Here is a 5,348-nt window from a genome sequence, read left to right on the forward strand (position 1 = left end):
GAGATCCTTACAATGAAGCAGTGGTTTGGCATTCACTGTTTTGCTGTCCAGCAGACTTGTGTTATTATGTATTAAGCTTATATACATACTCGTCTGTCCCTGAATAAAGTTTAATGACAAATTATTGAATATTCTGTATTTTTAAGGAAATCTAATGTCAGATATTTATCCCATGTAAGTTTATAGTAGTCACAAGTTTTTGATACGTTTGGATCCTACCTTCATAATTGTGGATGTAGCTTGAAACATATAGTTTGAAGTCCTCCTCCTTTTTAGCTTGTGAAGTTAGCCAAAATGTTTGAATAATGCGACTTGTGTCATTTATTGTAATTCTGGGCACATCTTGTCTTGAAAGACAGTGTCTCATTATCTGAGAGAATGGGCCTGAAGGCCTCCTCAGCAGTAACCAAGCCTCTCATGAACAAAAAATTTAAAAAACTAGACTATCCTTTGCTGAGAAGCATGCTTTATGGACCTATGTTTGGCATCTAACTGAGAAAAGACTGAACCCAAAATGTTTGAAGAAGTCAATGAAGTCTAAAGGAGGAAGCACCATAATGTGGGGAAGTTCTGTGCTGCAGGAGGAGCATCTCTCATACAGCTACATGGTAAGGTGAATGCTAGTGTGTATCAGAACCTCCTTTAACAACATGCGGTTCCATCCCTGCGAGCATCACTCAATCAGTCAGCCATTTTTATGCATGGCAATGCCCCTTGCCACAATGCAAAGTGGGTGAAGCAACTCTTAGAAGCAGAGAATATTCAAGTGATGAAATGGCCAGCCCAAAGTCATGATCTTAACCTAATTAGGAATCTCTGGAAAATAATTGGCAACAAAGTTATGACAAACAAGCCCACTACATTTACTAGCCAGAGCAGTGTAAGAAATGTGTCATGTTCTATGGGCACAAATGTGCCAATGTCACTGAAAGCAAGGGTCTCTATACTTCCTACTATAATTTTCAAAAGTGTTGACAAAATTAATTTGCAGGCTTTTTTTCCAATACACTTGTAACATTTCTCTAATTTTGATCACTGTATTTTTCAAAATTAAATGTTTTTTGTTGAATGCCCTTTTTTGCCTTGGTTATTTTTTAAACATTCTAGTACTATGACTTTAAATTTTAAACAGTGTCAGTCACCAATATTTGAATGAAGCAATTTTTCATAAATTGTGATTTAATTTTGATCGCTAGTATATAAATAAAATGTCTTCTGTCTCTCTTTTCAGAAAATGGTGCCCATAAAATAATTCCTGGTAAGAATTTTATCTTTATTTATAACATATGTATGCTTGTGTTGTTTTATAATGTTAGCCTGTGTATTCCTTGGAATACAAATATGATGGGGAAAAAAGTATATTAGAAGATAAAGACTTTATTGACCAGCACTGAGGTTTTCAGTAAATGAAAGTTATTTCTTTTTATATTTAAATCCTTAATGTATCCTTTACAAAAATCCCTTCATTGAGTCTTATCTTGGTAGAGTGTTTTGCATGAACAATGATCCCCCGAACAATGCCTTGTGAAGTTGTCTACTCCTGCTTGGCCACCAGTGGCAGCAACAATGGATGTCATGCCCAGATGAAGACTGTCCCAACCCCTATTGTCCCACTAAGGGGTCCATCCAAAGTTTTACAATTCCCTACCACCCCTCATTGTCCTGCACACTGTTGCCAGGCAGAGTTCCTACAGGAAGCAAAGAGGTGTGATAACATTGCACACCCTTACTACCACCAATATCAACAATTCCTTTGTGTGCAGGCTTTTCCTTCCATCCATCTACTTCATCCTTTTCCTGTACCAAAGTCCTTCAGCAACGGGCAAATGAGGGAGAGAACTGACATTGGGTGATGGTGTATGTTCGTAGTTTGGAATTTGCATGTAGGGTGATACATTGGTGTGATGTCCATTTAAAGGTACACACACGTGCTTCCTCCATGTCCTGTCAGCATGACAAGGCAGCCTTTTCCAAATTTAGCACAGCCTACCTCTGAAAGGTGTACAACAAAAAGACCTCCTAAACAGTGTTTGTCCCTCCTGTAGTTGGCCAGGCAGTGGCACCTGACAAATCACCCATCTTCATGTGGTCATAAATCTTCAAAATCTTTCATGTTTTGCTTATTTGAAAGTCTGCACATTCATGATTTTGACCACTACTGACCAACCACCTTTGAGAAAAGTCCTTGTAACTTTGGAGCTCCAACATTGCAGAGTGGACATCTGCACCTTCAGCGAGACCTGACTGAAACCACAGCCGTGTATACATTCTGCTAAAAAGCTGGCCACAAGCATTGATCCAGATTCACCGAATTGTTTCTTAACCTTTAATGATTTTGTGACCCATTTTACCTTCTTAAATTTGTGGTCCCACGTGATTAAATGAACATGAATGTCAGAGATAGAAGGAGAGGAAGTGACCCCACTGTAAAATAAGCACGCAAACCAAATATGGGTTGCAATCCAGTGGTCAAGAAATACTGCTCTCAACAATATCATTGTCCAGCAGCTTAATCTCCAGAACGTCCTAATCATTTGAACAATGCAAGGAGCAGAATACTTCAGACACCTACTAGAAGACAACACCCCAAGCCAAGCCTAAATGTTGCATTCAATACAACCATTGACACCAGAGACGTGTTGACAACTAAACATCACACTCAGCCTGGCAATACCCTACTCCCAACCACAGATGATCACATCATGGCTACAAGTCCTTATGTCGTTGAACTGTTTGCCACACTACTTACAGTGTTGTCGGTCCTCCTCCAATGAAGCCCTTGAACTGTCCAAAAGGAGGAATCCAGACTAGTTTATTGAGATCACAGATGAGATTTTCCTCCTACTGGAGGCCAAGAAAGTTTCGATTCAAGCCCACCTTGCAAATCCATCCAAAATTCTGCAAAAGTGGAAAAAAGTGAGATTGATTACACAATGTAGGGTTTGTGAAATTCAGAATGACTATTGGATCAACAGGGTTACAGAAAGGAAGACCTATGAGTTCTACAGTGCCATCAAAGAAATTTACAGTCCTTCTTGATGTAACTTGGCTCCAGTCCAGTACACAAATGGCACAACATTTCTGAAAAACAAGAGATCTTGTATCTCTGGGCAGAGCCCTTTTGGGAGCCCTCGAAGGATCCTATAGTCCTACTCCAGCAGGTCCCTGAAGTAGATAAGTTTCCAACTCTCAAGGAAGTTCAACCTGTTGTCCAATCCTTGAAGAACGTGAAGGCAATGATCATCACAAAATCTATAAATATAGGGGACTTAACCTTCTTGTCAAGTTGACTGACTTCTTTATTCTGTGTTGGAAGCTTGAAAAGATTCCTGATGTATGAAAACCTGCTACTATTATTGCCATGTACATGAAGAACGAGGGTCAATCAGACTGGTTTAACAGACACAGTATTCAGCATCCGGATGTTGCTGGTAAAGTCTTTGGTTGTATCATGCTTTCCTGGCTCCTTTGTCATGTTTTAGACAGTGTACCTCCAAAGTTGCAAGCTGGAGAAGGCTCCTGGAGAATGCTCAGGAACAACAGTGAGACATCGACTTCACTTTCATCGAACTGCAAAATTCATTCGATACCATCAACTGTAAGATGTTTTGAGAAGGGCTTCATAAGTTCAGGTGTTCCCCGATATTCCTCACCATGCTCCATTTCTTCCATAATGGAATGTAAGCAAATGTCCTTGTTAATAGGGAACTTGCTTCCTTAAAAACAATGGTTTCTGTCGATCAGGGTTGTGTCCTGGCTCCAATATTGTTTAACATTGTTTGTTGTTGTCACTCTTCTCTCCAGAAATGCGTTGTGTTCCGCTGAAGGGTTTGCAACTCCACTGCCAGCTAGGTGGCTACAGTATATAATCATCTATGAGCTCCAAATGTTTTTATACCCAGAAAGCCTTCAAAGGACCTTTGTGTCCTTATACTTGGCCTGTATCTAGATAGGCCAGGAAGCCAGCACCTCCAAGATGCTGACCCTGCAGACTGCCCTTTAGCACACAGCTCCTCCACTGAATGTCAGGAACAACACAGGAGAACAGGCGATCCATCTCTTACCTCAGGTTATAATATTTAGTGATGCCCCTGTGACCAAGCAGATCACTAACCACCTCTGACAAGCTGCCTCTGCATTCGGCTACATTCACAAAAAAGTTTCCTCTAACCAGAATCTTCACACAGTAGTCAAGGTTATGGTCTATCACAGGGTGTGTATATCCACAATCTTGTAAGTTGGTAGGTCCTGGACTCCCTTCTGCAAACAAATTTATATCTTAGAAGAGTTTCACATTTGCTGCATCCAGACAATCCTAGGCATCACTTGGGAAGATAGAATCCCACACACCAAAATTCTGGAACACTACTCATTAACCAGCATTGAGGCCATGCTGCTCAGCCATGTCTGCTACTGGACTAGGCAAGTTATCCGCATTGATGAGTCTCGGCTCCTCTGGATGGTCCTGAATGCTGAATTTGCCAAGGGAACCCAACCTTAAGATCCAAAGAAGATTATTTTAAATGAGGTCTAATTTTTGCAGATTTCAAGGCCAGTGGGACTGAGCTGCTCTGGAGAGAGTGATTAATGATATCAGCAATGAGACGGCTTATGTATGATACATTAGCTTTTACCAGAGGTGTAGGAAAGGGATCCAAAGAACATGTTGAGGGCCTCATCCTCTGGATGATCCCCTGAACTTCTTTACCTGTAGTACAGAGGAACTAAGGAAACTGGGAAGGGGTGACTGTTACAAAACTTCCCAATAAATTAAATGATTGAATAATCTGTAGTTATACTGTATCATTCATACAATACAAACAATTCTTAGCACAGAGTACATAATTTATGAAAGAAAGAAACTTTATTTGTCCCCAAGGGGAAATTTGCCTTTTTACAGAAGCTCTTTAAATAAATAAATATAATTTATGAAGGACTAGAAACAGATTGAACAAGTAATAAAGAACACCACAAAGTTGGTCAGCACAACCCTTAAGAACTCGAGAACTCACTCCATCTGGTCCCACAGCTTTTCCTATGTGTAGCATCCATAGTTGTCTCATTACTCTGTCTTCAGCTATGGACAGTCCACACTGATAGTCAGAGTTGAACTTGTCACTGGCCATTCCAGTTGACATGGTAGGAGTTGTTGATGTAGTAGGGATGGTGTAGGAAGGTTGGTAATTTGAGGAGGGTGGGAGGGAAAATCTATTAAAGAATTGGTTTAGGGCATTAGCTTTGTCCATAGCCCCTTCTTAGCACCTGGATTGCTTAAGGAAGTAATTATGCCCAGTCCATTCTAGACATCCTTCACGTTACTGAGTGAGTTTGTTTTTTGTTTTAGCTTT

General features: G+C 40.4%; 1 long non-coding RNA gene across 1 annotated transcript; it reads left to right on the forward strand.

The window, feature by feature from the left end:
• Nucleotides 1-100: 100 nt before the first annotated feature.
• On the forward strand, nt 101-5,109 carry LOC120524800. Its single transcript, XR_005632854.1, has 3 exons — nt 101-729; nt 2,467-2,468; nt 4,605-5,109. It is a non-coding gene; the product is annotated as an uncharacterized LOC120524800 (long non-coding RNA).
• Nucleotides 5,110-5,348: the final 239 nt, after the last annotated feature.

Source organism: Polypterus senegalus, chromosome 1, assembly GCF_016835505.1.
Source record: "Polypterus senegalus isolate Bchr_013 chromosome 1, ASM1683550v1, whole genome shotgun sequence".
Taxonomy (NCBI): Eukaryota; Metazoa; Chordata; class Cladistia; order Polypteriformes; family Polypteridae; genus Polypterus; species Polypterus senegalus.